The following is a 9,623-nucleotide window of genomic DNA, read 5'->3' as shown; positions in this document are numbered from 1 at the left end:
GTCTTGCTCTGTTGCCCAGGCTGGAGTGAAACTGCGTGACCTCGGCTTCCTGCGACCTCAGCTCCCTGCAACCTCGGCCTCCTGGGTTCAAGCGATTCTCTGGCCTCAGCCTCTCAAATAGCTGGGATTACAGGTATGCACCACCATGCCCAGCTAGTTTTTGTACTTTTAGTAGAGATAGGGTTTCACCATGTTGGCCAGGCTCATCTTGAAATCCTGACTTCAGGTGATCCACCCACGTCGGCCTCTGAAAGGGCTGGGATTACAGGCGTGAGCCACCGCACCCGACCTAGACTCTCTTTTGAGGTCTCTAAAATGATACAACTGTGGGGATTATGGAAACTTGGGGCCAGAGGAGTGGGGACTGGACACAAGGGAGCTTTGGTTTCCAGGCCAGAAGGCACTGCCCGGAGCTCACAAGCTGCATATCCGTGGCTTGGTTCAGGAAGTCTCTGGGTGCCTCCATGTGAGGTCAGTCCTCCCTCAGAACGCCGTCCTCTGTGAGCTTCCCCTCCGTTCACACACACAACCTCCAGCTGCGTGGATTCCTGGGCGTACTCCTGAGGCCTCTCTCCTGGGCTTGGAGACGCCGTCTTCTCCCTGTGTCCCCACAGGCTCGTCCCTGTGTGTGTGTCTGTGTCTCATCTCCTCTTCTTATGAGGTGTCTTAGTCCATCTCAAGCTGCTATCACAGAATACCATAGACTGGGCGGCTTATGAACAACAGACATTGATTCTCCCATAGTCCTGGAGGCTGGAAGTCTGAGATCCAGGTGTGGGCAGAGCTGGTTCCTCCTAAGGCCTCTCTGGGCTTGTAGATGCCGTCTTCTCCCTGTGTCCTCACATAATCTTTCCTCTGTGTGCGTCTGTGTCCTCACCTCCTCTTATTAGGATACTAGTCCTATTGGATCAGGACCCACCTTAGTGACCTCATTTTACCTTAATCTCCTTCTTAAAGGCCCCGTCTCCAAAGACAGTCACATTCTGAGGAAACTGGGGGTTAGGACTTCATCCTATGAATTTGCAGGGAGACATAATCCATCCCATAACCGCTTGCCTCAGACAGAATCCGTGCCTGTCTTGTTACTTTCAAGACCACATGGGGCCGAGCATGGTGACTCAAGCCTGGAATCTCAGCACTTTGGGAGGCCGAAGCGGGCAGATCACCTGAGGTCAGAAGTTTGAGACCAGCCTGGCCAACATGGTAAAACCCCGTCTCTACTAAAAATACAAAAATTATTCGGGCGTGGTGTTGCACGCCTGTAATCCCAGTTACTTGGGAGGCTGAGGCAGGAAAATCCCTTGAACCTAAGGAGGCAGAGGTTGCAGTGAGCCGAGATCGTGCCATCCTGCGATTGCACTCCAGCCTGAGCAATACAGTGAGACTCTGCCTGAGGAAAAAAAAAAAAAAACATGGATAGGAGCTGCTGGGGTCAGAGAAAAGAATTGGCGAGGAACGCTGACATCTCTCAAAGGGATAAGCACAGACATGAGAAGCAGAGTCAACAGTTGGCCTGAGAAATGCCACAGGAGCTCATGGAAGCCAAGAAAAATGTGCTGCATTTCAAAGGGCACAGAGAGAATCTTGGGTTCCTCTAGATCAAATACTAAGGGAAAGAGACCACTGGGCTCCAAGCATGACTGGAGTCATCCTGAGAAAGCTGGCTGATGTGTGGTAAATACTTATAAATCCTCCAGCCACCTATCAAGTCAATGGAGGGAGAATGAGAAAGAGAATTTGGAAAGGCCTAGGACATTCCATCTCTGGGGTCTTCCCAATGTTGCCCATCAACAATTGCCTTCGTTGTCTGAGAGACTGTTCCAGAACACCCCATCTTGGAGGGATGTTACACATTGTTTTCTAGGGCTCTTCTTCGTTCTCAAGATACACATTTGGGAATCTAGGCTAGCCTGGGCTCATTTGGGCTAGCCTGGGCAAGAACACTGGTTAAGGGGAATTTCTGCTCATGAACCACAGTATCTATAATTAAGTTCCAACGAGCTTCATTTTTCCTCTTCCTTTGGTGCGTACGTTAAATTTGCTCATTTCCTGTGTCAAATACTCCATGTTCTCGTGTTCAATTGTGAAAGGAAAATAAATCTTGGGACCCCAAAATCATTAAGCCAAGGGAAAAGTCAAGCTGGAAAAAAAAAAGTCAGACCTGCCTCCCATTTTCTTTCTAAATAAGATAGCTACAAAAAATTTTTTTAAAGTTTTTTAAAAGCTACATACTGTCCTCACAATCTGAGGAAGGTAAACTATTTTGTTTACCCTACAACAGTTCTGTGGAATTTCAGCCTGGCAATGTACACTAATAGCCCATCTTCACGGGTGTGGGACAGAAAGTCATCCCTCTGCTCCCCGAGACAAATGCATGTCTGATTGCTTCCTCTGCCCTATTGTTGATGTAAAAATGCAGATTCACTGGGCCAGATTGAGGCCCAGTGAACTCTTCCTTTGCCCCGTCTCACATGTAAATTGAGTTTTCAGTGAAAGGCCCATCAAGGACTTAGAAGAATACAACTAGTTGTCTCTTATCTTCCTCTGACCTGGAAGCCCCGGCTTCCAGTTGTCCCGCATTTCCAGATCAAACCAATGTACTTCTTACGCATATTGATATCTCATGTCTCCCTAAAATGTGTAAAACCAAGCTGTGTCCTGACGACTTTGAGCACTTGTCATCAGGACCTCCTGAGGCTGTGTCACGGGCATGTCCTTAACCTTGGCAAAATAAACTTTGTAAATTGATTGAGACCTGTCTCAGATATTTTGGATTCACACAGTATTAATTAATAATTCAGGACTGCCATGTTAAAGGCATCAACATGGCTGGGTTTAAGCACAACATGAAAAACCAAAGTCGGAAAGAAAGCCTCCTCTTTGTCGGGGCAAGCGTCAGGAGATTGAGGCTTGAGTCATGGGTGGTCACCTCCCCAGCCTGAGCCTCTCTTCCCCTCCTGTTGGGGTTCATGAGTCACTTTGCTGTGGGAGGGGCTGAGTGTTCACACTCTGAAGATGGCCCGTTTTTTTTTGTTTTTTTTTTGTTTGTTTGTTTTTTTTTTGAGGCAGAGTCTCGCTCTGTCGCCCAGGCTGGAGTGCAGTGGCCGGATCTCAGCTCACTGCAAGCTCCGCCTCCCGGGTTTACGCCATTCTCCTGCCTCAGCCTCCAGAGTAGCTGGGACTACAGGCGCCCGCCACCTCGCCCGGCTAGTTTTGTATTTTAGTAGAGATGGGGTTTCACCGTGTTAGCCAGGATGGTCTCGATCTCCTGACCTCGTGATCCGCCCGTCTCGGCCTCCCAAAGTGCTGGGATGACAGGCTTGAGCCACCGCGCCCGGCCGAAGATGATCCGTCTTAAAGGATCTCGCATTTTAAGTTTTCTTTTTCTTTCTTTTTTTTTGAGACAGAGTCTCACTCAGTTGCCCAGTCTGGAGTGCAGTGGCGCCATCTCAGCTTGCTACAATCTCTGCCTCCCAGATTCAAGTGATTCTCATGCCTCAGCCTCCCGAGTTGCTGGGACTACAGGCCACGACGAATTTTTGTATTTTTAGTAGAGATGGGGTTTCACCATGTTGGCCAGGCTGGTTTTGAACTCCTGACCTCAGGTGATCCACCAACTTCAGTCTGCCAAAGTACTGGGATTACAGACGTGGTCCATCATGCCCAGCCGCGCATTTGAAGTCCTGATGAATTCTCTGGGAGGGAAGCCCACGGCAGTCTGTTAAACGGGGCGTTTCCCAAGTATGTTTCAGCAAGAAACACGTTCCCTGTGGAATTCCCATGAGTACCTTGCAACATTGCCATGATCTGTGGGACAATGGTTTTCCAAAGACTAGGAGGAAATAGTGGGAGAAAAAGGTGGGTGGTGTTTGGGATTTTCATCATGAAAGGGGGGAAAAAAGAAAGACTAGCTGACTTAACTAATGCAGTTAAGGGTGAGGTGGTATTTTTTGTTTTTGAGACAGAGTCTCATTCTGTTGCCCAGGCTGGAGTGCAGTGGTGCAATCTTGGCTCACTGTAACCTCCCTCTCCTGGGTTCAAGCGATTCTCATGCCTTAGCCTCCCAAGTAGCTGGGATTATAGGCGCATGCTACCATGCCCAGCTAAGTTTTGTATTTTTGGTAGAGACAGGGTTTTGCCATGTGGGCAAGGCTGGTCTCGAACTCCTGACTTCAGGTGATCCACCCTCCTCAGCCTCCCAAAGTGCTGGGAATCCAGGCATGAGCCACCGCGCCCGGCCTGAGGTGTTGTTTTTCAAGTGGGTATCATCTCCCTTGGGTCTTGGTCTCTATTTTTAACGACTCCTTGTAAGAGGAGATAATTTCTGTCCATCTGAATGTGCTGTGTCTGCAATGAATGGACACGCTGTTAAGCTGGGAAAGTATAAAGCCAGAACAAGCTACCAGGAAGCTTCCAGAACCCCTCTTGATTTAGCCAGCCTCACGCTGCTCTGCCTGGCAAACATTGAAGTTTTTAAGGTTGTTGAACTGCTGATAACTTTAATGGCCAGAATCTATCTTTCCCTTTCTTCGTTTCCCTTTCTTCGTTTCCCTTTCTTTTCTCTTTCTCTTTCTCTCTCCCTACCACCCACTCTTCTCTCTCTCGTTCACTCTCTTTCTTTTTTTGAGTTGCATATTTTTCAATGAGTGTAATAAATCTGTGGAAAAAACTGTCTGCCAAATGTTAGAAAAAACGGAGAAACCAACTCTAAAATACATAAAGCGCACAGCACACGTGGGGGTTCGTGAATGGTTAAGCCAAAGGTATTTGGAGCACTGAAAACAAGTGAGAAAAAGGACTTGTCTCGCAGCCTTTCTGTGATGATAATGCAAAGCGTCCTTTGAGAATAAAACCGCCTTTGCAAAAATCATGACTGAGGAGATGACGACAGTGAAAGGTCAGACCTAACCAGCTCTATCTTGCTTCTGACCTTCAAGCTGTCCTTGTTCCTTCCTGGATGTAGGCCGAACTAGCCTTCGGAAGGAATTCAGTTCATGGTTTAACTGAAACAAAATTGATAATCCCCTTTCCCAAAAGACCCCTTCTTGCCTGGGAACCAGTCTGCCTTTGCAGGACTAACAAATTAGCTACAAGATTAGAAATGACAGTTTAGGGCTCATGCAGCCTCTGGCTGCAAGAGTCTGAACCTCCCCAAGTTTCTCCTGGGGGTAACATCACTATTGTCAAACCTAAGGTCAGTGCTTGAGATATTTTGCAGCCCCACACTGGAGGGATCAGCTGGCCCCATCCAGTCCCGTAATCTAGCTCAACCAGGTCTGCCATCCACCCAGGAACAGAAAACAACAAGAAAACCTCACTTCAACCCCCTATGGTTCCCTCTCCAACCTGACCAATCAGCCCTCCCCGCTTCCCAAGCCCCTACCCGCCAACTTATCCTTAATAACTCTGATCCCCAGATGTTCCGGAGACTGAATTGAGTCATAATAAAACTCCGGTCTCCCTTAGAGGCTGCTCTGCATGAATTACTCTTTCTCCATTGCAATTCCCCTATCTTGATAAATCAGCTCTGTCTAGGCAGCCAACAAAGTGAACCAGTTGGGTGGTTACAAGTACATCTTAGTGGTTTCCAGATGTCAGAGCAAAGGGAAAATAAGATAGTTTCTGTCCATTGGACTTTCTTCCCCTAGTGAGGAAGGAAAGTACATTCCCAGTAAGGGAGCTACTGCACACGCATTTCAAATGCAACCAGGCTAAACCTGCTAGTCAATAAAAAGGCAAACATCATCAAACCAGATTGAGAAAGAGTTTCAGGCCTGCGGATTCTTACTTCCACCGCTGTTGGGATTCTCGGGCTGTGGGTAGTAAGGTGGTTTCGGCTTTGGGTAGATATCTGTGGAGAAAACGACATTGCACTGTCAGAAAAGAAAATTGTCCTTCCCTTAGGAGCAGCCTGCGGAAACAAGCACATCAGCGCGACTATCGACCTTGCAGTCTGTTCTCATTTGCTGCCCACGGTGTGTTTATAGATTGCCATTGTCTGGTTAAAAATCACTTTGCAGATAGAAAGCCTTGAAACCTGAAACTTTAAAAAAAAAAAAAAAAAGGTTTCCGTTTTGTTACTAGAAGTTCGTTTCCATGGCAAGAAGCCAGTGTAGCTGTCTGCATGACGGAGCAAGCCACATAAAAAAGAAATCTCAGAATTGTCATGGAATACATTTACTGACAGCGCCTGCGATGAAGCTAACACCAAACCTTCTGTTGCCGGACCAAACTGGGCTGCTATTTCTCACGGACCAATAACGAAACACAGGTGAACTGGGGAGGAAGAGAGTTTTTATTTCTGCAACCTGTTACAGGGAGAAGCCCTGGAAATTATCACCAGACTAACTCAAAATTACAGTTTTCCAGAGCTTATATACCTTCCAAGCTATGTGGATATACGTGTGTGCATTTATCTAAAGATACAAGTGATTAACTTCTTCTAATCTTTAACTAAGGTGTGAGTCCTGAGGACCTTCCTCCGTTTTTAACAACTAACTTAAGTTTAATGGAAGGATGGCACCCCAACAGGTCTTTCTTAATGGCCTTGAGCCTTCTCTTTGAAGTGTAAGGAGTGTTCCCAAGTCTCCTTGTCTTTCCTGAGCAAATTGAGGGTCAGGCTGCATTTTTTGTGGCCCAATAATAGGACACAGACGAACGGAGGAGGAAGAAGGTTTTTATTTCTGTAAGTGGTTACAGGGAGAAGTCATGTAGACAATACTACCAGACCCACTCAAAATGACAAAGTTTTCCAGAACTTATATACCTTCTAAGCTATATGTCTATGTGTAAGTGCACATTTTATCTAACGACGTAAGTGATTAACTTCTTTTAATCTATAACTAAGTTGTGAGTCCTGAGGACCTTCCTCTGGAGCCTCAGTAAATTGACGTCATCAAAGTGGGTCCAGCTGCTGGGGTGATTACCCTTATGTTGTCTCCTGCTAAGTCACAGAGGTTTGTGGAGTTCCTTCAAAGCCCCAATAAGCTTGTTTCTGGAGGTCTGGGGAGTTTCTGCAGACCCGCAGTAAAACTTGTGTAATCCTAAATGGGTCCTGTTAAGAATTCCTTCATTATTTTTGTTATCCTTTAAGGCCCAGGGAAGCCTGGGAAAAACTCTTGATGGGCTTTTGTTACATTCCAGCCATTGTATAAGGGCGCTGGCTTTTAATATTTAACCAGTCAATCAATACTGAAACAGGTGTTGTGGGGGCCTGTGTTAGTGGGACCCGGCCTGCCACACTTCCGCTTCTCAGTTTCCAAGTGCTCTCACTCACACACTGTGAAAGGAACATAAATCTTGGGGCCCCCAAGTCACTAAGCTGAAGGGAAAAGTCCAGCTGAGAACTGCTTAGGGCCGACCTGCCTCCCATTCTTTCAAAGTCACCCCTCTGCTCACTGAGGCAACTGCTTATCTGATCGCCTCCTTTGGAAAGGCTAATCAGAAACTCAAAAGAAGGCAACTGTTTTGTCTCTCACCTGTTCATGACCTGGAAACCCCCTCCCTGATTCCAGTCTTCCTGCCTTTGCTTCAACTTGTTCCATCTTTCCAGACTGAACCAATATACTTCTTTTTTTTTGAGACGGAGTCTTGCTCTGTCACCCAGGCTGGAGTGCAGTGGCATTATCTCGGCTCACTGCAACCTCTGTCTCCCGGGTTCATGCCTTTCCCCTGCCTCAGCCTCCTGAGTACCTGGGACTACAGGCGCCTGCCACCCATGCCCAGCTAATTTTTTTTGTATTTTTAGTAGTGACGGGATTTCACCATATTAGCCAGGATGGTCTCGATCTCCTCGACCTCGTGATCCTCCCGCCTCGGCCTCCCAAAGTGCTGGGATTACAGGCATGAGCCACCACGCCCTGCCTCTAGGTGATTTTTTTAAAACCACTTTAACTACAGGCTGGGCATAATGTCTCATGCCTATAATCCCAGCACTTTGGGAGGCTGAGGCATGAGGATCACTTGAGGCCAGGAGTTTGAGACCAGACTGCGCAACATAGCGAGAACTTATCTCTACAAAAAATATAAATAAATAAGCAATAACTGGGTATGACGATGCAGGCTTATCATCCAAGCTACTTGGGAGGCTGAGGTGGGAGGATCACTTGAGCCAAGGAGTTCGAGGCTGCAGTGAGTCATGATCATGTCACTGCACTCCAGCCTGGGCAACAGAGCAAGACCCCACCTCTAAAAGAAAAAAACACTTTATCAGACAAGTGCGTGTGTGTGTGCGTTCATAATCAAGCTATAGTTTTCTTTGGTGCATGTTAAAATGGACATCAATGTTGTCTTCCTTTGGTTACCTTTCCTCTGTCTTTTTAAACTGCTTATGATATTTTTGAGAGGTATTCCTACTGGTGCTAGAGACCCACTTCATTCACATCAGCAGCACCATCGCCCGTGTCCCACGATGGTGTCACTGGTGAGCACTTCATGTTCTTTCTTCTCTTATGAACACTGGTGCCACCAGCTTTCCCAGCTTTCCCAGCTTTCCCCCATGCCCACGTGGTTGTGCTGTTGCTGTGTGTGCACCGCAAGCAGAATCAGAAGGGAGATGTGCTCATATTCGGATGTCCCTGAAGGTCTCTTCAGGACTTTGATGGGGTTATAATCCCACCAGCAATTGGTCAGCTCTTGGGCTGTCTCAAATTGCCATTGCCACACCTTTAATTGACCTATTTTTTTTTTTGAAATGGAGTTTTGCTCTGTCGCCCAGGCTGGAGTGCAATGAATGGCACGATCTCGGCTCACTGCAACCTCCGCCTCCTGGGTCCAAGCGATTCTCCTGCCTCAGCCTCCTGAGCAGCTGGGACTACAAGCACCTGCCACCACACCCAGCTAACTTTCGTATTTTTGGTGGAGACAGGGTTTCACTATATTGGCCACTCTGGTCTCAAACTCCTGACCTCGTGATCCACCCACCTCAGCCTCCCAAAGTGCCGAGATTACATGCGTGAGCCACCTTGCCTAGCCTAATTGACCCTTTTTTTTTTTTTTTTTTTTAGAAAAGAAAAGCCCAATTGTTTAAATTGGTTTAAATTTAAACAGTGGCTTAAATTGACTTTCAATGAATATGTGTGACCCTGAGCATTTCTTACACACATCAGCTGGTCAATTGTGCAATTCCCTGTTTGAATTTTTCTTTTCAGTAAATGGAGTGATTATATCCCTCTTCTTTTAGTCGCCTTATAGTCTCTCTCCTCCATTTTCTTTTTCTTTTCTTTTCTTTTCTTTTTTTTTTTTTTGCCATCCGTCTGTTTTGGTAGGAGCTGTCTATACACAGTTTGTGCTCTATAACCAGAATTTCTGCATCTATAGATCCAACTAGTCTTGTATTGAAAATACTTCGGCTGGGCGCGGTGGCTCACGCCTGTAATCCCAGCACTTTGGGAGGCCAAGGCTGGCGGATCACGAGGTCAGGAGATCGACACCATCCTGGCTAACACGGTGAAACCCTGTCTCTACTAAAAATACAAAAAAAAAGTAGTGGTGGGCGCCTGTAGTCCCAGTTACTTGGGAGGCTGAGCCAGGAGAATGGCATGAACCCAGGAGGCAGAGGTTGCAGTGAGCCGAAATCGCGCCACTGCACTCCAGCCTGGGCGACAGAGCAAGACTCCATCTCA

General features: G+C 47.1%; 1 long non-coding RNA gene across 1 annotated transcript in view; it reads right to left on the bottom strand.

Moving 5' to 3' along the window:
- Positions 1-5,788: 5,788 nt before the first annotated feature.
- Positions 5,789-9,623, bottom strand: part of LOC108537911 (uncharacterized) — a 32,072-nt gene continuing 28,237 nt past the window's right edge. Inside the window, exon 4 of the long non-coding RNA XR_001887943.1 lies at positions 5,789-5,851. This is a non-coding gene — a long non-coding RNA (uncharacterized LOC108537911). The remainder of the gene's footprint in view (positions 5,852-9,623) is intronic.

This window comes from Rhinopithecus bieti, unplaced genomic scaffold (genome assembly GCF_001698545.2).
Source record: "Rhinopithecus bieti isolate Rb0 unplaced genomic scaffold, ASM169854v2 scaffold_15500, whole genome shotgun sequence".
NCBI lineage: Eukaryota > Metazoa > Chordata > Mammalia > Primates > Cercopithecidae > Rhinopithecus > Rhinopithecus bieti.
This window is presented reverse-complemented; position numbering and strand designations above follow the sequence as displayed.